Below are 24,892 nucleotides of genomic sequence, written 5' to 3'. Positions count from 1 at the left end.
GACCAGTCAGTGTTACTTATATAGAGACCAGTCAGTGTTACTGTAGGACCAGTCAGTGTTACTACTATATAGAGGACCAGTCAGTGTTACTACTATATAGAGGACCAGTCAGTGTTACTATATAGAGACCAGTCAGTGTTACTACTATATAGAGGACCAGTCAGTGTTACTGCTATATAGAGGACCAGGCAGTGTTACTACTATTTAGAGGACCAGTCAGTGTTACTACTATAGAGGACTACTCAGTATTACTACTATATAGAGGAACAGTCAGTGTTACTACTATATAGAGGACCAGTCAGTGTTACTACTATATAGAGGACCAGTCAGTGTTCCTACTATGGAGGACCAGTCAGTGTTACTACTATATGGAGGACCAGTCAGTGTTACTACTATATAGAGGACCAGTCAGTGTTACTACTATATAGAGACCAGTGAATGTTACAGTATAGGACTAGTCAGTGTTACTACTATATAGAGGACTAGTCAGTGTTATTACTACATAGAGGACAAGTCAGTGTTACTACTATATAGAGGACCAGTCAGTGTTACTACCATATAGAGGGCCAGTCAGTGTTACTACTATATAGAGGACCAGTCAGTGTTACTACTATATAGAGACCAGTGAGTGTTACAGTATAGGACTAGTCAGTGTTATTACTATATAGAGGACCAGTCAGTGTTACTACTATATAGAGGACCAGTCAGTGTTACTACTATATAGAGGACCAGTCAGTGTTAAAACATAGGACGAGTCAGTGTTACTATATAGAGACCAGTCAGTGTTACTACTATATAGAGGACCAGTCAGTGTTACTACTATATAGAGGACCAGTCAGTGTTACTACTATATAGAGGGCCAGTCAGTGTTACTACTATATAGAGGACCAGTCAATGTTATTATATAGAGACCAGTGAGTGTTACTGTATAGGACCAGTCAGTGTTACTACTATATAGAGGACCAGTCAGTGTTACTACTATATAGAGGACCAGTCAGTGTTACTACTATATAGAGGACCAGTCAGTGTTACTACATAGGACCAGTCAGTGTCACTACTATATAGAGGACCAGTCAGTGTTACTACTATATAGAGGACCAGTCAGTGTTACTACTATATAGAGACCAGTCAGTGTTACTACTATATAGAGGACCAGTCAGTGTTACTCAGTGTTACTACTATATAGAGGACCAGTCAATGTTATTATATAGAGACCAGTGAGTGTTACTGTATAGGACCAGTCAGTGTTACTACTATATAGAGGACCAGTCAGTGTTACTACTATATAGAGGACCAGTCAGTGTTACTATATAGGGACCAGTCAGTGTTACTACTATATAGAGGACCAGTCAGTGTTACTACTATATAGAGGACCAGTCAGTGTTACTACTATATAGGACCAGTCAGTGTTACTACTATAGAGGACCAGTCAGTGTTACTACTATATAGGACCAGTCAGTGTTACTACTATAGAGGACCAGTCAGTGTTACTACTATAGAGGACCAGTCAGTGTTACTACTATATGGAGGACCAGTCAGTGTTACTACTATATAGAGGACCAGTCAGTGTTACTACTATATAGAGGACCAGTCAGTGTTACTACTATATAGAGGACCAGTCAGTGTTACTACTATATAGAGGACCAGTCAATGTTATTATATAGAGACCAGTGAGTGTTACTGTATAGGACCAGTCAGTGTTACTACTATATAGAGGACCAGTCAGTGTTACTACTATATAGAGGACCAGTCAGTGTTACTACTATATAGAGGACCAGTCAGTGTTACTACTATATAGAGACCAGTGAGTGTTACTATATAGGACCAGTCAGTGTTACTACTATATAGAGGACCAGTCAGTGTTACTACTATATAGAGGACCAGTCAGTGTTACTACTATATAGAGGACCAGTCAGTGTTACTACTATATAGAGGACCAGTCAGTGTTACTACTATATAGAGGACCAGTCAGTGTTACTACTATATAGAGGACCAGTCAGTGTTACTACTATATAGAGGGCCAGTCAGTGTTACTACTATATAGAGGGCCAGTCAGTGTTACTACTATATAGAGGACCAGTCAGTGTTACTACCATATAGAGGGCCAGTCAGTGTTACTACTATATAGAGGACCAGTCAGTGTTACTACTATATAGAGGACCAGTCAGTGTTACTACTATATAGAGGACCAGTCAGTGTTACTACTATATAGAGGACCGTCAGTGTTACTACTATATAGAGGAACAGTCACTGTTACTAAGAGGACGAGTCAGTGTTATTACTATATAGAGGCCCTGTCAGTGTTACTGCTATATAGAGGACCAGGCAGTGTTACTACTATTTAGAGGACCAGTCAGTGTTACTACTATAGAGGACTACTCAGTATTACTACTATATAGAGGAACAGTCAGTGTTACTACTATATAGAGGACCAGTCAGTGTTACTACTATATAGAGGACCAGTCAGTGTTACTACTATATAGAGGACCAGTCAGTGTTACTACTATATAGAGGACCAGTCAGTTATTATTAGAGACCAGTAGTGTTACTGTATAGGACCAGTCAGTGTTACTACTATATAGAGGGCCAGTCAGTGTTACTACTATATAGAGGACCAGTCAGTATAGATGACCAGTGTTACTACTATATAGAGGACCAGTCAGTGTTACTACTATATAGAGGACCAGTCAGTGTTACTACTATATAGAGGACCAGTCAGTGTTACTACTATATAGAGGACCAGTCAGTGTTACTACTATATAGAGGGCCAGTCAGTGTTACTACTATATAGAGGGACCAGTCAGTGTTACTACTATATAGAGGACCAGTCAGTGTTATAGGACGAGTCAGTGTTACTACTATATAGAGGACCAGTCAATGTTATTATATAGAGACCAGTGAGTGTTACTGTATAGGACCAGTCAGTGTTACTACTATATAGAGGACCAGTCAGTGTTACTACTATATAGAGGACCAGTCAGTGTTACTACTATAGGGGCCCAGTCAGTGTTACTACTATATAGAGGACCAGTCAGTGTTACTACTATATAGAGGACCAGTCAGTGTTACTACTATATAGAGGACCAGTCAGTGTTACTACTATAGAGGACCAGTCAGTGTTACTACTATATAGAGGACCAGTCAGTGTTACTACTATATAGAGGACCAGTCAGTGTTACTACTATATAGAGGACCAGTCAGTGTTACTACTATATAGAGGACCAGTCAGTGTTACTACTATATAGAGGACCAGTCAGTGTTACTACTATATAGAGGACCAGTCAGTGTTACTACTATATAGAGGACCAGTCAGTGTTACTACTATATAGAGGGACCAGTCAGTGTTACTACTATATAGAGGACCAGTCAGTGTTACTACTATATAGAGGACCAGTCAGTGTTACTACTATATAGAGGACCAGTCAGTGTTACTACTATATAGAGGACCAGTCAGTGTTACTACTATATAGAGGACCAGTCAGTGTTACTACTATATAGAGGACCAGTCAGTGTTACTACTATATAGAGGACCAGTCAGTGTTACTACTATATAGAGGACCAGTCAGTGTTACTACTATATAGAGGACCAGTCAGTGTTACTACTATATAGAGGACCAGTCAGTGTTACTACTATATAGAGGACCAGTCAGTTACTACTATATAGAGGACCAGTCAGTGTTACTACTATATAGAGGGCCAGTCAGTGTTACTACTATATAGAGGACCAGTCAGTGTTACTACTATATAGAGGACCAGTCAGTGTTACTACTATATAGAGGACCAGTCAATGTTATTATATAGAGACCAGTGAGTGTTACTGTATAGGACCTGTCAGTGTTACTACTATATAGAGGGCCAGTCAGTGTTACTACTATATAGAGGACCAGTCAGTGTTACTACTATATAGAGGACTAGGCAGTGTTACTACTATATAGAGGACTAGTCAGTGTTACTACTATATAGAGGACTAGTCAGTGTTACTACTATATAGAGGACCAGTCAGTGTTACTACTATATAGAGGGCCAGTCAGTGTTACTACTATATAGAGGGCGAGTCAGTGTTACTACTATATCAGTGTTACTACTATATAGAGGACCAGTCAGTGTTACTACCAGTAGTGTTAGAGGACCAGTCAGTCAGTGTTACTACTATATAGAGGACCAGTCAGTGTTACTACTATATAGGACCAGTCAGTGTTACTACTATATAGAGGACCAGTCAGTGTTACTACTATATAAGGACCCAGTCAGTGTTACTACTATATCAGTGTTACTACTATATAGAGGACCAGTCAGTGTTACTACTATATAGAGGACCAGTCAGTGTTACTACTATATAGAGGACCAGTCAGTGTTACTACTATATAGAGGACCAGTCAGTGTTACTACTATATAGAGGACCAGTCAGTGTTACTACTATATAGAGGACCAGTCAGTGTTACTACTATATAGAGGACCAGTCAGTGTTACTACTATATAGAGGACCAGTCAGTGTTACTACTATAGAGGACCAGTCAGTGTTACTACTATATAGGACCAGTCAGTGTTACTACTATATAGAGGACCAGTCAGTGTTACTACTATATAGAGGACCAGTCAGTGTTACTACTATATAGAGGACCAGTCAGTGTTACTACTATATAGGACCAGTCAGTGTTACTACTATATAGAGGACCAGTCAGTGTTACTACTATATAGAGGACCAGTCAGTGTTACTACTATATAGAGGACCAGTCAGTGTTACTACTATATAGAGGACCAGTCAGTGTTACTACTATATAGAGGACCAGTCAGTGTTACTACTATATAGAGGACCAGTCAGTGTTACTACTATATAGAGGACCAGGCAGTGTTACTACTATATAGAGGACCAGTCAGTGTTACTACTATATAGAGGACCAGTCAGTGTTACTACTATATAGAGGACCAGTCAGTGTTACTACTATATAGAGGACCAGTCAGTGTTACTACTATATAGAGGACCAGTCAGTGTTACTACTATGTAGAGGACCAGTCAGTGTTACTACTATATAGAGGACCAGTCAGTGTTACTACTATATAGAGGCCCTGTCAGTGTTACTGCTATATAGAGGACCAGGCAGTGTTACTACTCTATAGAGGACCAGTCAGTGTTACTACTATATAGAGGACCAGTCAGTGTTACTACTATATAGAGGACCAGTCAGTGTTACTGCTATATAGAGGACCAGTCAGTGTTACTACTATATAGAGGACCAGTCAGTGTTACTAATTTATAGAGGGCCAGTCAGTGTTACTACTATATAGAGGACCAGGCGGTGTTACTATATAGAGACCAGTGAGTGTTACTACATAGGACCAGTCAGTGTCACTACTATATAGAGGACCAGTCAGTGTTACTACTATATAGAGGACCAGTCAGTGTTACTACTATATAGAGACCAGTCAGTGTTACTACTATATAGAGGACCAGTCAGTGTTACTACTATATAGAGGACCAGTCAGTGTTACTACTATATAGAGGACCAGTCAGTGTTACTACTATATAGAGGACCAGTCAGTGTTACTACTATATAGAGGACTAGGCAGTGTTACTACTATATAGAGGACTAGTCAGTGTTACTACTTTATAGAGGACCAGGAAGTGTTACTACTATATAGAGGACCAGTCAGTGTTACTACTATATAGAGGACCAGTCAGTGTTACTGTATAGTGTTACTACTTTATAGAGGACCAGTCAGTGTTACTACTATATAGAGGACCAGTCAGTGTTACTACTATATAGAGGACCAGTCAGTGTTACTACTATAGAGGACCAGTCAGTGTTACTACTATATGGAGGACCAGTCAGTATTACTACTATATGGAGGACCAGTCAGTGTTACTACTATATGGAGGACCAGTCAGTGTTACTGCTATATAGAGGACCAGTCACTGTTACTGCTATATAGAGGACCAGTAGGTGTTACTACTATATAGAGGACTAGTCAGTGTTACTACTATATAGAGGGCCAGTCAGTGTTACTACTATAGAGGACTACTCAGTGTTACTACTATATAGAGGACCAGTGTTACTACTATATAGAGGACCAGTCAGTGTTACTACTATATAGAGGGCCAGTCAGTGTTACTACTATAGAGGACCAGTCAGTGTTACTACTATATAGAGGACCAGTCAGTGTTACTACTATATAGAGGACCAGTCAGTGTTACTATATATAGGACCAGTCAGTGTTACTACTATATAGAGGACCAGTCAATGTTATTATATAGAGACCAGTCAGTGTTACTGTATAGGACCAGTCAGTGTTACTTACTATATAGAGGACCAGTCAGTGTTACTACTATATAGAGGACCAGTCAGTGTTACTACTATAGAGGACCAGTCAGTGTTACTACTATATGTCAGTGTTACTACTATATAGAGGACCAGTCAGTGTTACTACTATAGAGGACCAGTCAGTGTTACTACTATATAGAGGACCAGTCAGTGTTACTACTATATGGAGGACCAGTCAGTGTTACTACTATATAGAGGACCAGTCAGTGTTACTACTATATAGAGGACCAGTCAGTGTTACTACTATATAGAGGACCAGTCAGTGTTACTACTATATAGAGGACCAGTCAGTGTTACTACTATATAGAGGACCAGTCAGTGTTACTACCATATAGAGGGCCAGTCAGTGTTACTATATAGGACGAGTCAGTGTTACTACTATATAGAGGACCAGTCAGTGTTACTACTATATAGAGGACCAGTCAGTGTTACTACTATATAGAGGACCAGTCAGTGTTACTACTATATAGAGGGCCAGTCAGTGTTACTACTATATAGAGGACCAGTCAGTGTTACTACTATATAGAGGACCAGTCAGTGTTACTACTATATAGAGGACCAGTCAGTGTTACTACTATATGGAGGACCAGTCAGTGTTACTACTATATGGAGGACCAGTCAGTGTTACTACTATATAGAGGACCAGTCAGTGTTACTACTATATAGAGGACCAGTCAGTGTTACTACTATATAGAGGACCAGTCAGTGTTACTACTATATAGAGGACCAGTCAGTGTTACTACTATATAGAGGACCAGTCAGTGTTACTACTATATAGAGGACCAGTCAGTGTTACTACTATATAGAGGACCAGTCAGTGTTACTACTATGTAGAGGACCAGTCAGTGTTACTGCTATATAGAGGACCAGTCAGTGTTACTACTATGTAGAGTACCAGTCAGTGTTACTGCTATATAGAGGACCAGTCAGTGTTACTACTATATAGAGGACCAGTCAGTGTTACTGCTATATAGAGGACCAGTCAGTGTTACTACTATATAGAGGACCAGTCAGTGTTACTACTATATAGAGGACCAGTCAGTGTTACTGCTATATAGAGGACCAGTCAGTGTTACTACTATATGGAGGACCAGTCAGTGTTACTACGATGTAGAGGACCAGTCAGTGTTACTGCTATATAGAGGACCAGTCAGTGTTATTATATAGAGACCAGTCTGTATAGGACCAGTCAGTGTACTACTATATAGAGGACCAGTCAGTGTTACTACTATATAGAGGACCAGTCAATGTTACTATATAGAGACCAGTGAGTGTTACTACTATATAGAGGACCAGTCAGTGTTACTACTATATAGAGGACCAGTCAGTGTCACTACTATATAGAGAACCAGTCAGTGTTACTACTATATAGAGGACCCGTCAGTGTTACTACTATATAGAGACCAGTGAGTGTTACTACTATATAGAGGACCAGTCAGTGTTACTACTATATAGGACGAGTCAGTGTTACTACGATATAGAGGACCAGTCAGTGTTACTACTATATAGGACCAGTCAGTGTTACTACTATGGAGGACCAGTCAGTGTTACTACTATATAGGACCAGTCAGTGTTACTACTATAGAGGACCAGTCAGTGTTACTACTATATAGGACCAGTCAGTGTTACTAATATAGAGGACCAGTCAGTGTTACTACTATATAGAGGACCAGTCAGTGTTACTACTATATAGAGGACCAGTCAGTGTTACTACTATATAGAGGACCAGTCAGTGTTACTACTATATAGGACCAGTCAGTGTTACTACTATATGAGGACCAGTCAGTGTTACTACTATATAGAGGACCAGTCAGTGTTACTACTATATAGAGGACCAGTCAGTGTTACTACTATATAGAGGACCAGTCAGTGTTACTACTATATAGAGGACCAGTCAGTGTTACTACTATATAGAGGACCAGTCAGTGTTACTACTATATAGAGGGACCAGTCAGTGTTACTACTATATAGAGGACCAGTCAGTGTTACTACTATATAGAGGACCAGTCAGTGTTACTACTATATAGAGGACCAGTCAGTGTTACTACTATATAGAGGACCAGTCAGTGTTACTACTATATAGAGGACCAGTCAGTGTTACTATATAGAGACCAGTGAGTGTTACTACTATATAGAGGACCAGTCAGTGTTACTACTATATAGAGGACCAGTCAGTGTTACTACTATATAGGACCAGTCAGTGTTACTACTATATAGAGGACCAGTCAGTGTTACTACTATATAGAGGACCAGTCAGTGTTACTACTATATAGAGGACCAGTCAGTGTTACTACTATATAGAGGACCAGTCAGTGTTACTATATAGAGGACCAGTCAGTGTTACTACTATATAGAGGACCAGTCAGTGTTACTACTATATAGAGGACCAGTCAGTGTTACTACTATCAGTGTTACTACTATAGAGGACCAGTCAGTGTTACTACTATATAGAGGACCAGTCAGTGTTACTACTATATAGAGGACCAGTCAGTGTTACTACTATATAGGAGGACCAGTCAGTGTTACTACTATATAGAGGACCAGTCAGTGTTACTACTATATAGAGGACCAGTCAGTGTTACTACTATATAGAGGACCAGTCAGTGTTACTACTATATAGAGGACCAGTCAGTGTTACTACTATATAGAGGACCAGTCAGTGTTACTACTATATAGAGGACCAGTCAGTGTTACTACTATATAGAGGACCAGTCAGTGTTACTACTATATAGAGGACCAGTCAGTGTTACTACTATATAGAGGACCAGTCAGTGTTACTACTATATAGAGGACCAGTCAGTGTTACTACTATATAGAGGACCAGTCAGTGTTACACTATATAGAGGACCAGTCAGTGTTACTATATAGAGGACCAGTCAGTGTTACTACTATAGGGACCAGTCAGTGTTACTACTATATAGAGGACCAGTCAGTGTTACTACTATATAGAGGACCAGTCAGTGTTACTACTATATAGGGACCAGTCAGTGTTACTACTATATAGAGGACCAGTCAGTGTTACTACTATATAGAGGACCAGTCAGTGTTACTACTATAGGACCAGTCAGTGTTACTACTATAGGACCAGTCAGTGTTACTACTATATAGAGGACCAGTCAGTGTTACTACTATATAGAGGACCAGTCAGTGTTACTACTATATAGAGGACCAGTCAGTGTTACTACTATATAGAGGACCAGTCAGTGTTACTACTATATAGAGGACCAGTCAGTGTTACTATATAGGACCTGTCAGTGTTACTACTATATAGAGGACCAGTCAGTGTTACTACTATATAGAGGACCAGTCAGTGTTACTACTATATGAGGACCAGTCAGTGTTACTACTATATAGAGGACCAGTCAGTGTTACTACATATAGAGACCAGTCAGTGTTACTACTATATAGAGGACCAGTCAGTGTTACTACTATATAGAGGACCAGTCAGTGTTACTACTATATAGAGGACCAGTCAGTGTTACTACTATATAGAGGACCAGTCAGTGTTACTACTATATAGAGGACCAGTCAGTGTTACTACTAGTCAGTGTTACTACTATATGGAGGACCAGTCAGTGTTACTACTATATAGAGGCCCTGTCAGTGTTACTACTATATAGGACCAGTCAGTGTTACTACTATATAGAGGTCCAGTCAGTGTTACTGCTATAAAGAGGACCAGTCAGTGTTACTACTATATAGAGGACCAGTCAGTGTTACTACTATATAGAGGACCAGTCAGTGTTATTACTATATAGAGGCCCTGTCAGTGTTACTGCTATATAGAGGACCAGGCAGTGTTACTACTATTTAGAGGACCAGTCAGTGTTACTACTATAGAGGACTACTCAGTATTACTACTATATAGAGGACCAGTCAGTGTTACTACTATATAGAGGACCAGTCAGTGTTACTACTATATAGAGGACCAGTCAGTGTTCCTACTATATAGAGGACCAGTCAGTGTTACTACTATATAGAGGACCAGTCAGTGTTACTACTATATAGAGGACCAGTCAGTGTTACTACTATATAGAGGACCAGTCAGTGTTACTACTATATAGAGGACCAGTCAGTGTTACTACTATATAGAGGACCAGTCAGTGTTACTACTATATAGAGGACCAGTCAGTGTTACTACTATATAGAGGACCAGTCAGTGTTACTACTATATAGAGGACCAGTCAGTGTTACTACTATATAGAGGACCAGTCAGTGTTACTACTATATAGAGGACCAGTCAGTGTTACTACTATATAGGAGGACCAGTCAGTGTTACTACTATATAGAGGACCAGTCAGTGTTACTACTATATAGAGGACCAGTCAGTGTTACTACTATATAGAGGACCAGTCAGTGTTACTACTATATAGAGGACCAGTCAGTGTTACTACTATATAGAGGACCAGTCAGTGTTACTACTATATAGAGGACCAGTCAGTGTTACTACTATATAGAGGACCAGTCAGTGTTACTACTATATAGAGGACCAGTCAGTGTTACTACTATATAGAGGACCAGTCAGTGTTACTACTATATAGAGGACCAGTCAGTGTTACTATAGAGGACCAGTCAGTGTTACTACTATATAGAGGACCAGTCAGTGTTACTACTATATAGAGGACCAGTCAGTGTTACTACTATATAGAGGACCAGTCAGTGTTACTACTATATAGAGGACCAGTCAGTGTTACTACTATATAGAGGACCAGTCAGTGTTACTACTATATAGAGGACCAGTCAGTGTTACTACTATATAGAGGACCAGTCAGTGTTACTACTATATAGAGGACCAGTCAGTGTTACTACTATATAGGGACCAGTCAGTGTTACTACTATATAGAGGACCAGTCAGTGTTACTACTATATAGAGGACCAGTCAGTGTTACTACTATATAGAGGACCAGTCAGTGTTACTACTATAGAGACCAGTCAGTGTTACTACTATTTATAGGACCTGTCACTACTATATAGAGGACTAGTCAGTGTTACTACTATATAGATGACCAGTCAGTGTTACTACTATAGAGGACTACTCAGTGTTACTACTATATAGAGGACCAGTCAGTGTTACTACTATATAGAGGACCAGTCAGTGTTACTACTATATAGAGGACCAGTCAGTGTTACTACTATGGAGGACCAGTCAGTGTTACTACTATATAGAGGACCAGTCAGTGTTACTACTATATAGAGGACCAGTCAGTGTTACTACTATATAGAGGACCAGTCAGTGTTACTACTATATAGAGGACCAGTCAGTGTTACTACTATGGAGGACCAGTCAGTGTTACTACTATATAGAGGACCAGTCAGTGTTACTACTATATAGAGGACCAGTCAGTGTTACTACTACAGTGGACCAGTCAGTGTTACTATTATATAGAGGACCAGTCAGTGTTACTACTATATAGGACCAGTCAGTGTTACTACTACAGTGGACCAGTCAGTGTTACTACTATGGAGGACCAGTCAGTGTTACTATCATATGGAGGACCAGTCAGTGTTACTACTATATAGAGGATCAGTCAGTGTTACTACTATATAGAGGCCCAGTCAGTGTTACTGCTATATAGAGGCCCAGTCAGTGTTACTACTATAGAGGACCAGTCAGTGTTACTACTATATAGAGGACCAGTCAGTGTTACTACTATATAGAGGACCAGTCAGTGTTACTACTATATAGAGGACCAGTCAGTGTTACTACTATATAGAGGACCAGTCAGTGTTACTACTATAGAGGACCAGTCAGTGTTACTACTATAGAGGACCAGTCAGTGTTACTACTATAGAGGACCAGTCAGTGTTACTACTATATAGAGGACCAGTCAGTGTTACTACTATGGAGGACCAGTCAGCGTTATTACTACAGTATATAGGATGGTTTATAACACACATAGTTCCTTAGTTCCTGGTACCAAGCAGGACCAGGCAATGTTGAGGACTGTGGTACCATATTAGCCTCTCTGTCCCCCAGTTGCTAAGTGAGCAAGAGGGAGGGAAGGTTGAACTCAGAGCGAGAGAGGAAAAGGGGAGAGGAAGCACAAAAAGGAGAGATAGAAATGGAAATCCCATCGTTCAAATGCATTTCAAAGCTCTGTGCAGTGTAGCCAAGAGCCACAGACACACAAAGAAGACTTTGTCCTGCAGTAGAGGCTCATGGGAAAGGAGAAGGGGGAAGAATGCCTGCTGTCCAGAGAACTGAGCTGAGCTGCCACTCTCCTGATTTAGTCCTACTCCCACTTCACGCATTACATGCACCCACACAAATACCCCCCTCCCCTCTCTTCCTGCTGTCTTCAAAAAGCTACTCTCTTTTGGCCTGTACTTCCTACCATATTCACTGTACACCATCTGAACTTTCTTACCATATTCACAGTATACTATCTGGACATTCTTACCATATTCACAGTATACTATCTGGACATTCTTACCATATTCACAGTATACTATCTGGACATTCTTACCATATTCACAGTATACTATCTGGACTTTCCTACCATATTCACAGTATAATATCTGGACTTTCCTACCATATTCACAGTATAATATCTGGACTTTCCTACCATATTCACAGTATAATATCTGGACTTTCCTACCATATTCACAGTATAATATCTGGACTTTCCTACCATATTCACAGTATAATATCTGGACTTTCCTACCATATTCACAGTATAATATCTGGACTTTCCTACCATATTCACAGTATAATATCTGGACTTTCCTACCATATTCACTATACACTATCTGGACTTTCCTACCATTTTCACAGTATACTATCTGGACATTCCTACCATATTCACAGTATATCTATCTTTATCGGCCATTTTCTCAAAATGTCATGTTCCCCGTGCGCTAATTAATTTTTCCATGTCTAAGGAAGTACATTCACATTATTCCACTCACAAGTTCTTAGGTCTTGTAGTCAGACTTTTACAGAGGCTTTTTTCATATATCTTGTGTCATTTAGATTTTGAACGTAATTTTCTTTAAATATATGCAAAATATGCACCTGTCATACTTGTGAAGTGATTTTTAATAATTCCATGAAATGACAATATTTTAATAAACTGTTCTGTAAAACTCTGACCATTGAGTGTCTTATCATAAAACAACAAAAAACAAAAACATTCTGCCTGAATGTTCTGAATCAATGTGAATCAATGTGTTGAAAAACATTCTCGTAACATATTTCAGGAGGTTGCCTCATTTGCATATATATATTTTTTTAAATGTATCTTCAAACAAATTAATAAAACTTGTAATACAAAACTATCTTGCATATATGTACACTTTAACCTGGTAAAGTGTCAGTCTGATGAGTAAAGAAAAAAAATCTCTATTAGCCTATGTATTTTTTTAAATTGTACCTTTATTTTACTTGGCAAGTCAGTTAAGAACACATTCTTATTTTCAATGACAGCCTGGGAACAGTGGGTTAACTGCCTGTTCAGGGGCAGAACGACAGATTTGTACCTTGTCAGCTCGGGGGTTTGAACTCGCAACCTTCCGGTGCCTGGCCTTAAGAGGATCTGAAGGGAAGAAACTCCCCAAATACAGATATGCCAAGCTTGTAGCATCATACCAAAGAAGGTTCGAGGCTGTAATCACTGTCAAAGGTGCTTCAACAACATACTGAGTAAAGGGTCTGAATGCTTATGTAAATGTGGTATTTCAGTATTTCTTTTATGAATTAGCTACAATTTATAATTATTGTTTTGCTTTGTCATTATGGGGTATTGTGTGTAGATTGATGAGTTTAAAAACAATAATCCATTTTAGAATAAAGCTGTAAAAGTAACAAAATATGGAAAAAGTCAATGGGTCTGAATACTTTCCAAATGCACTGTATGTCTAGGATTAGGGTTGAGGCTGGAGCCAGCGCTTCTGAGGCTAGAGATGCCTACATCCCTTCATCAGTGTGAGCATGTCACAAACAGAAACCTTTGTAGATGCCAAATATGCAAACTAGCCAATTGATTAACATAAGTTAATAGGCCTGTTAATCACAATGTATCGGCATGTAAATATTAAATCAACATGATTGACATGTAAATATTAAATCAACATGATTGACATGTAAATATTAAATCAACATGATTGGCATGTTAGTATTAATCAACTGTCAAATTGTATAAATGATTGGAGACAGGCGCAGGAATACGTAATAGGGGTTTTTAATACTCCACGCAAAGATACAACATGCCATGAAAGGCACGGGGACGAAGCCCAAAACGTATACAAAAACACACAGGGATGTAACTTAAACAAAAGAGCGAGGTTAAACCTCTAATAAATACACAGAACGAGACCCATAATAAAGAGTACACAATACACGGGACGAGACCCGCAATAAAGAGTACACAATACACGGGGCGAGACCTGTAATAACGAGTACACAATACATGGGACCATACCCGTAATAACGAGTACACAATACACGGGACGAGACCCGTAATAAAGAGTACACAATACACGGGACGAGACCTGTAATAAAGAGTACACAATACATGGGACGAGACCCGCAATAAAGAGTACACAATACACGGGACGAGACCTGTAATAAAGAGTACACAATACACGGGACGAGACCCGTAATAAAGAGTACACAATACACGGGACGAGACCTGTAATAAAGAGTACACAATACACGGGACGAGACCTGTAATAAAGAGTACACAATACACAGGACGAGACCCGTAAGAATAATACACAGAACGAGACCCGTAATAACGAGTCCACAATATACGGGACGAGACCCGTAATAAAGAGTACACAATACACGGGACGAGACCCGTAATAAAGAGTACACAATACACGGGACGAGACACGTAATAAAGAGTACACAATACACGGGACGAGACCCGTAATAAAGAGTACACAATACACGGGACGAGACCTGTAATAAAGAGTACACAATACACGGGACGAGACCTGTAATAAAGAGTACACAATACACGGGACGAGACCTGTAATAAAGAGTACACAATACACGGGACGAGACCTGTAATAAAGAGTACACAATACACGGGATGAGACCCGTAAGAACAATACACAGAACGAGACCCATAATAACGAGTACCCAATACATGCAGCAAGAAAGCCGAAACAACAAAGTGCAGATACTCACAGACCAACGGACATGGGAAAAATAACCGACAAGACAATGGTGAACAGAGGGCACATACATACAATTACTAATCAGGGGGAATGGGAACCAGGTGTGTGTAATGAGACAGTTCAGTGACGCCTAGAGGCCCGTGACGTAGACCTCTGGTGCTTGTGCAAAAGTAAATAAAGTAAATATGAATGAATATGAATCAACATGATTGGCATGTAAATATTAATCTAAATGATTGGCATGTAAATATTAATCTAAATGATTGGCATGTAAATATTAATCTAAATGATTGGCATGTATATATGAATCAACATGATTGGCATGTAAATATGAATCTAAATGATTGGCATGTAAATGATCACCTGGATACATTGCTGATGTTCATTAATCACAACACTCCATTTTGGTTGTTTTGTTTATCTGTCGGCCCCAGCCTCGAACTCAGGCCCTGTGTGTAGTTAACTGACCCTCTCTGCCCATTCATCGCCATTTTACCTGTTGTTGTTGTCTTAGCTGATTAGCTGATGCTGTCTTACCTGTTGTCTTAGCTAGCTCTCCCAATCAACACTTGTGATTGCTTTATGCCTCGCGTCATGTCTCTCTCTAGTGTCAATATGCCTTGTATACTGTTAGGGTAGTTATCATTGTTTTATTTTACTGCAGAGCCCCTAGCCTCAACATTCCTCAGACACCTCTTTTGTCCCACCTACCACACATGGTGTGACCTCACCTAGCATAACTAGTGCTTCCAGAGATGCAACCTCTCTTATTGTCACTCAATGCCTAGGTTTACCTCCACTGTACCCGCACCCTACCATATCCCTGTCTGCACATTATGCCCTGAATCTATTCTACCAGGCCCAGAAATCTGCTCCGTTTATTCTCTGTCCCCAACGCACTAGACGACCAGTTTTGATAGCCTTTAGCCGAACCCTCATCCTACTCCTCCTCTATTCCTTGGGTGATGTAGAGGTTAACCCAGGCCCTGTGTGTCCCCAGGCGCTCTCATTTGTTGACTTCTGTAACCGTAAAAGCCTTAGTATTTGAATGTTATTAACATCAGAAGCCTCCACCCTAAGTTTGTTTTACTCACTGCTTTAGCACACTCCGCCAACCCTGATGTCCTTGCCATGTCTGAATCCTGGCTTAGGAAGGCCACCAAAAATTCTGAGATTTCCATCCCCAACTACAACATTTCCCGACAAGATAGAACTTCCAAAGGGGGAGGAGTTGCAATCTACTGCAGAGATAGCCTGCAAAGTTCTGTCATACTTTCAAGGTCTATGACCAAACAGTTTGAACTTCTAATTTAAAAAATGAATCTCTCCAGAAATAAGTGTCTCACTGTTGCCACCTGTTATAGACCCCCCTCAGCTCCCAGCTGTGCCCAGGATGCCTGGTTGTTCTTTAAAGGTACATTCCTTACCATCTTAAATAAGCATGCCCCTTTCAAAAAAAAGTAGAACTAAGAACAGATATAGCCCTTGGTTCACTCCAGACCTGACTGCCTTCGACCAGCACAAAAACATTCTGTGGCGTACTGCACTAGCATCGAATAGTCCCCCCGATATGTCACTTTTCAGGGAAGTCAGGAACCAATACACAGTCAGTTAGGAAAGCAAAGGCTAGCTTTTTCAAACAGAAATTTGCCTCCTGTAGCTCTAACCACAAACACACTGTAAAATCCATGGAAAATAAGAGCACCTCCTCCCAGCTGCCCACTGCACTGAGGCTAGGAAACACTGTCACCAACGGTAAATCCACAATAATCGAGAATTTCAATGAGCATTTCTCTACGGCCGGCCATGCTTTCCTCCTGGCTACCCCAACCCCAGCCAACAGCTCCACCCCCCCCACAGCTACTTGCCCAAGCCTCCCAAGCTTCTCCATCACCCAAATCCAGATAGCAGATATTCTGAAAGAGCTGCAAAACCTGGACCCGTACAAAGAAGCTGGACTAGACAATCTGGACCCTCTCTTTCTAAAATTACCCCGCCATTTTGCTAAACCCTACTACTAGTCTGTTCAACCTCTCTTTCATATCTTCCGAGATTCCTAATGATTGGAAAGATGCCGAATTCATCCCCCTCTTCAAAGGGGGAGACATTCCAAACTGTTACAGACCTATATCCATCCTGCCCTGCCTCTCTAAAGTCTTCGAAAGCCAAGTTAACAAACAGATCACTAACCATTTCAAATCCCTCCATACCTTCTCCGCTGTGCAACCCGGTTTACGAGCTGGGCACGGGTGCACCTCAGCCACACTCAAGGTATTCAAGGTACTAAACGATATCATAACTGCCATCGATAAAAGACAGAGTACTGTGCAGCTGTCTTCATCGACCTGGCCAAGGCTTTCAACTCTGTCAATCACCACATTCTTATCGGCAGACTCAACAGTCCGGATCTCTGGCAGTCTCTATGGGGGTACCACAGGGCTCAATTCTCGGGCCAACTGTCTTCTCTGTATACATCAATGATGTCGCTCTTGCTGAAGGTGATTCCTTGATCCACCTCAACGCAGACCACGCCATTCTGTATACATCTGGCCCTTCTTTGGACTACTTAAGGTATGGGGGACAGCATTTTCACTTTTGGATAAATAGCGTGCCCAATTTCAATTTCCTGCTACTCATGTCAGGAATATAAGATATGCATAATATTAGTAGATTTGGATAGAAAACACTCTGAAGTTTCTTAAACTGTTTTACTCATGTCTGTGAGCAGAACATAACTTATGTAGCAGGCAAAACCCAGAGGACTAACCGTTAACCTCTCTAGGGTATGTGGGACGCAACCGTCTCCTATACCATAAGAAGTTATCCTCTCTAGGGTATGTGGGATGCAACCGTCCCCTATACCATAAGAAGTTAACCTCTCTAGGGTATGTGGGATGCAACCGTTCCCTATCCCATAAGAAGTTAACCTCTCTAGGGTATGTGGGATGCAACCGTCTCCTATACCATAAGAAGTTATCCTCTCTAGGGTATGTGGGATGCAACCGTCTCCTATCCCATAAGAAGTTAACCTCTCTAGGGTATGTGGGATGCAACCGTCCCCTATCCCATAAGAAGTTAACCTCTCTAGGGTATGTGGGACGCAACCGTCTCCTATACCATAAGAAGTTAACCTCTCTAGGGTATGTGGGATGCAACCTTCCCCTATACCATAAGAAGTTAACCTCTCTAGGGTATGTGGGATGCAACCGTCTCCTATACCATAAGAAGTTAACAAACCTCCAAACGAGCTTCAATGCCATACAACTCTCCTTCCATGGCCTCCAACTGCTCTTAAACGCCAGTAAAACTAAATGCATGCTCTTCAACCGATCGCAGCCTGCACCTGCCCACCCGACTAGCATCACTACTCTGGACGGTTCTGACTTAGAATATGTGGACAACTGCAAATACCTAGGTGTCTGGTTAGACTGTAAACTCTCCTTCCAGACTCATATTAAGCACCTCCAATTCAAAATTAAAACAAGAATCGGCTTCCTATTTCGCAAAAAAGCCTCCTTCACTCACGCTGCCAAACATACCCTCGTAAAACTGATAATCCTACCAATCATCGACTTCGGCGATGTCATTTACAAAATAGCCTCCAACACTCTACTCAACAAATTGGATGCAGTCTATCACAGTGCCATCCATTTTGTCACCAAAGCCCCATATACCACCCATCATTGCGACCTGTATGCTCTAGTCAGCCAGCCCTCGTTACATATCCGTTGCAAGACCCACTGGCTCCAGGTCATCTATAAGTCTTTGCTAGGTAAAGCTCTGCCTTATCTCAGCTCACTGGTCACCATAACAACACCCATCCTTAGCACACGCTCCAGCAGGTTTATCTCACTGGTCATCCCCAAAGCAAACGCCTCGTTTGGCCGCCTTTCCTTCCAGTTCTCTGCTGCCAATGACTGGAACAAATTGCAAAAATCGCTGAAGTTGGAGACTTATATCTCCCTCACTAACTTTAAGCATCAGCTATCTGAGCAGATAACCCATCGCTGCAGCTGTACATAGCCCATTTGTAATTAGCCCACCCAACAACCTAGCTCATCCCCATATTGCTTTTATTTACTTTTCTGCTCTTTTGCACACCAGTATTTCTACTTGCACATCATCATCATCTGCACATCAATCCCTCCAGTGTTAATTGCTGAATTGTAATTACTTCGCTACTATGGCCTATTTATTGCCTTACCTCCTTACTCCATTTGCACACACTGTATATAGACTTTTCTATTGTGTTATTGACTGCACTTTTGTTTATCCCATGTGTAATTCATATGTTGTACAAAGGGCTATATAAATACATTTGATTTGATTTGATTACTTCGCCACCATAGTCTATTTATTGCCTTACCTCCCTTATCTTACCTCATTTGCACACACTATATATAGATTTTCTTCAACTATTATTGACTTTATGTTTTGTTTATTCCATGTGTAACTCTGTGTTGTTTTTTGTCGCACTGCTTTGCTTTATCTTGGCCAGGTCGCAGTTGTAAATGAGAACTTTTTCTCAACTGGCCTACCTGGTTAAATAAAGGTGAAATCAATTTAAAAATATATATTTTTAAATATTAATCAAAATGATTGGCATGTAAATATTAATCTAAATGATTGGCATGTAGATATGAATCAACATTATTGACCTGTTAGCATTATTAGTATATACTGTACTCGATACCATCTACTGTATCTTGCCTATGCTGCTCTGTACCATCACTCATTCATATATCCTTATGTACATATTCTTTATCCCCTTATACTGTGTATAAGACAGTAGTTTTGGAATTGTTAGTTAGATTACTTGTTGGTTATTACTGCATTGTCGGAACTAGAAGCACAAGCATTTCGCTACACTCGCATTAACATCTGCTAACCATGTGTATGTGACAAATAAAATTTGATTTGATTTGATTTATTAACATGATTGGCATGGCATTTAAATATAAATTAACATAATCGACATGTTAATACTAAACACCATGATTGGCATGGCATTTAAATATAAATTAACATACTCGGCACGTTAATACTAAACACCATGATTGGCATGTAAATACACGGACAGCTCTAATTAATGAAACATTAGTGTTTATATTGGGGTTTATATTGGTTTATATAATGGGGCGGCAGGTAGCCTAGTGTTTAGAGCATTGGGCCAGTAACTGAACATTTGCTAGATCGAATCCCTGAGCTAAGGTAAAAATCTGTCATTCTTCCCCTGAACAAGGCAGTTAACCCACTGTTCCAAGGCCGTCATTGTAAATAAGAATTGGTTCTTAACTGACTTGCCGAGTTAAATAAAGGTTCAAATCAAAATAATATATTTGAGGCAGATTAACAATGACATCACTGGCCTACAATATATTAAAGGAATAACTATCAAATGAGATCTTACTCACAACACCATTTACTGCTTAAGTTGTATTAATTAAATGCAAATCATATCTGCATCAAAGTGTTGTGTTTTACTAGGTTATATTTGGGTACAACTAAATAGCCTACTGTGAATCAAGATTGAAGACACAGGATATTGCATGTCTGTGGTTCACAAAGCAGCTGGGATCAGACCCTGGTCTCTGCTTACCCTAACCATAACCCCAGCCCTAACCATAGCAGGAGGCTGGTCTGTCCTCTGTTGGTTTTTAGGCAGGGGAGATGGGCCCTAACCCCCAGGACAGATGGGGAGGTGTTTTTTCAGGCAGAGGTTAAGAGATGCTGAGAATCTTTTCAAGACAGGCATCTCTATGCAACAAACAAAATGTTTCAGAGAATATGTTTGTTTTTTTCCTCAGCGCTAGGGACAGATGTCAGATGTGGCCTTTAACCCCACATACATAGCTTGGCATGAACAACTTGCCCCACTATGACTATGTCAAACCAAATATGTTCATAGATAGTATTGTATTGTTTTGTGAGTATATTTAATCAATAAAGCCCGAGGAGGTGTGGTATATGGCTAATATGCTATGGCGAAGGGATGTTCTTAGGTCCGACGCAACATGCAGTGACAGCGTACAGCCCTTAGAAGTGGTATATCGGCCATATACCACAACCCCCCGAGGTGCCTTATTGTTTTTACGAACTGGTTTAACAACAAAATGATACCACTAAAAATACATGTTTTGTCATACACGAGGTAGACGGTCTAATAAACCACAGCTTTCAGCCAATTAGCTTTCAGGGCTCGATACACCCGGTTTATAATATAGTTCATAGTACACTTAAATAACAACCACAGTGATGATGGAGGACATTCCATTATAGCTTCTCAAACAAATCCAAACTCTACAGCCGTACAAATCTCTACACCTGTATCAAAATCTACACCTTTATTAAACTCTACACCTGTATCAAACTCGCCACCTGTATCAAACTCTACAGCTGTGTTAAACTCTACACCTGTATCAAACTCTACACCTGTATCAAACTCTACACCTGTATGCAACTCTACACCTGTATCAAACTCTACACCTGTATCAAACTCTACAACTGTATCAAACTCTACAACTGTATCAAACTCTACAACTGTATCAAACTCTACACCTGTATCAAACTCTACAGCTGTGTTAAACTCTACACCTGTATCAAACTCTACAGCTGTGTTAAACTCTACACCTGTATCAAACTCTACAGCTGTGTTAAACTCTACAGCTTGTTTAAACTCTACACCTGTATTAATCTCTACAGCTGTATTAAACTCTACACCTGTATCAAACTCTACACCTGTATCAAACTCTACAGCCGTATCAGATTCCTTGTGCATCAGTGTTGAGTGTAACAGTGTTGATCTCCCCCCTGGCTGTTATCAGCAACACAGACAGTGTTTTCTTGAATCTCTAAACAGCTGAGTAAAGCCTTTTCCATCTGCAGATGGCCAGACTCCACGCAGAGCAAAAGAGCAACCAACAGATAGCAAAGGTCTCTACAGTAACCAACAGATAGCAAAGGTCTCTACAGTAACCAACAGATAGCAAATGGTCCCATGTTAACCAAAACATAGCAAAGGTCTCTACAGTAACCAACAGATAGCAAATGGTCCCATGTTAACCAAAACATAGCAAAGGTCTCTACAGTAACCAACAGATAGCAAATGGTCCCATGTTAACCAAAACATAGCAAAGGTCTCCACAGTAACCAACAGATAGCAAAGGGTCCCATGTTAACCAACACATAGCAAAGGTCTCTACAGTAACCAACAGATAGCAAAGGTCTCTACAGTAACCAACAGATAGCAAATGGTCCCATGTTAACCAAAACATAGCAAAGGTCTCTACAGTAACCAACAGATAGCAAATGGTCCCATGTTAACCAAAACATAGCAAAGGTCTCCACAGTAACCAACAGATAGCAAAGGGTCCCATGTTAACCAACACATAGCAAAGGTCTCCACAGTAACCAACACATATCAAAGGTCTCCACAGTAACCAACAGATAGCAAAGGGTCCCATGTTAACCAACACATGGCAAAGGGTCCCATGTTAACCAACACATGGTAAAGGGTCCCATTTTAACCAGCACATAGCAAAGGGTCCCATTTTAACCAACACATAGCAAAGGGTCCCATGTTAACCAACACATGGCAAAGGGTCCCATTTTAACCAGCACATAGCAAAGGGTCCCATTTTAACCAACACATAGCAAAGGGTCCCATGTTAACCAACACATGGCAAAGGGTCCCATGTTAATCAACACATGGTAAAGGGTCCCATGTTAACCAGCACATAGCAAAGGGTCCCATTTAAACCAACACATGGCAAAGGGTCCCATTTTAACCAACACATGGTAAAGGGTCCCATTTTAACCAACACATGGTAAAGGGTCCCATTTTAACCAACACATGGTAAAGGGTCCCATGTTAACCAACACATGGCAAAGGGTCCCATTTTAACCAACACATGGCAAAGGGTCCCATTTTAACCAACACATGGCAAAGGGTCCCATTTTAACCAACACATGGTAAAGGGTCCCATTTTAACCAACACATGGTAAAGGGTCCCATGTTAACCAGCACATGGTAAAGGTGCGAAATAGTACAAACATGTATGCCCTTATTACTGTTTGTCATGAGAGCATCTGCTAAATGACTGAAATGTAAAAGGCACCACATTAATCAACACATAGCAAAGGTCCCACATTAATCAACACATAGAAAAGGCACCACATTAATCAACACATAGCAAAGGCACCACATTAATCAACACATAGCAAAGGTCCCACATTAATCAACACATAGCAAAGGCACCACATTAATCAACACATAGCAAAGGCACCACATTAATCAACACATAGCAAAGGCACCACATTAATCAACACATAGCAAAGGCACCACATTAATCAACACATAGCAAAGGTCTAACATATACATTCACTTTCCCTGTCCTCCAACCCCTGTGTCAATTTCACTCCTTATCTCTCCCCCCTCTCTCTATCTCTCCACAACCCTCTCTAATATGTAGACTAATCCTAAACCTCTCTATAGTTTATAGACCAACCCAAACCATCTATAGTCTGTAGACCAACCCTACATTTCTCTCTAGCCTGTAGACCAACCCTAACCCTCTCTGGTCTGTAGACCAGACCTAACACTCTCTAGTCTATACACCAACCCTGACCCTCTCTTGTCTATAGACCAACTCTCTCTTGTCTATAGACTAACCTTAACCCTCTCTAGTCTGTAGACCAACCATAACCCTCTCTAGTATGTAGACCAACCCTAACCCTAATCTGTAAACCAACCCTAACCCTCTCTATAGTCTGTAGACTAATCCTAACCCTCTATCTAATATGTAGACTAATCCTAACCCTCTCACTAGTCTATAGACTAATCCTAACCCTCTATCTAATATGTAGACTAATCCTAACCCTCTCTCTAATCTGTAGACTAATCCTAACCCTCTCACTAGTCTGTAGACTAATCCTAACCCTCTCTCTAATCTGTAGACTAATCCTAACCCTCTCACTAGTCTGTAGACTAATCCTAACCCTCTATCTAATATGTAGACTAATCCTAACCCTCTCTATAGTCTGTAGACTAATCCTAACCCTCTATCTAATATGTAGACTAATCCTAACCCTCTCACTAGTCTATAGACTAATCCTAACCCTCTCTCTAATCTGTAGACTAATCCTAACCCTCTCACTAGTCTGTAGACTAATTCTAACACTCTCTCTAGTCCATAGACCATCCCTAAACCTCTCTAGTCTGTAGACGAACCATAACCCTCTCTAGTCTATAGACCAACACTAACCCTCACTCTAGTCTGTCCAAACACATTCGTCCCCCTACCAGGCTATCTCACAGATTGGCTCAGCCAATCCTTCTCATTGAGTTAAGTGAGCAGTGATTGGCAGACTGAGTGGAGTGAGCAGTGATTGACTGACCGAGTGGAGTGAGCAGTTATTGGCTGACAGTGTAGTGAGCAGTTATTGACTGA

The 24,892-nt window shown here is 40.5% G+C and overlaps 1 protein-coding gene across 5 annotated transcripts in view; it reads right to left on the bottom strand.

The window, feature by feature from the left end:
- The window catches only part of slc4a4a (solute carrier family 4 member 4a), a 309,472-nt gene that overhangs the window by 220,114 nt on the left and 64,466 nt on the right, over nt 1-24,892 (bottom strand). The window lies entirely within an intron of this gene.

The sequence above is a fragment of the Oncorhynchus tshawytscha genome, linkage group LG04, assembly GCF_018296145.1.
Source record: "Oncorhynchus tshawytscha isolate Ot180627B linkage group LG04, Otsh_v2.0, whole genome shotgun sequence".
In the NCBI taxonomy this organism is placed as follows: Eukaryota; Metazoa; Chordata; class Actinopteri; order Salmoniformes; family Salmonidae; genus Oncorhynchus; species Oncorhynchus tshawytscha.
Note: the sequence above shows the minus strand (reverse complement) of the source record. Positions and strands in the feature narration are given on the sequence as shown.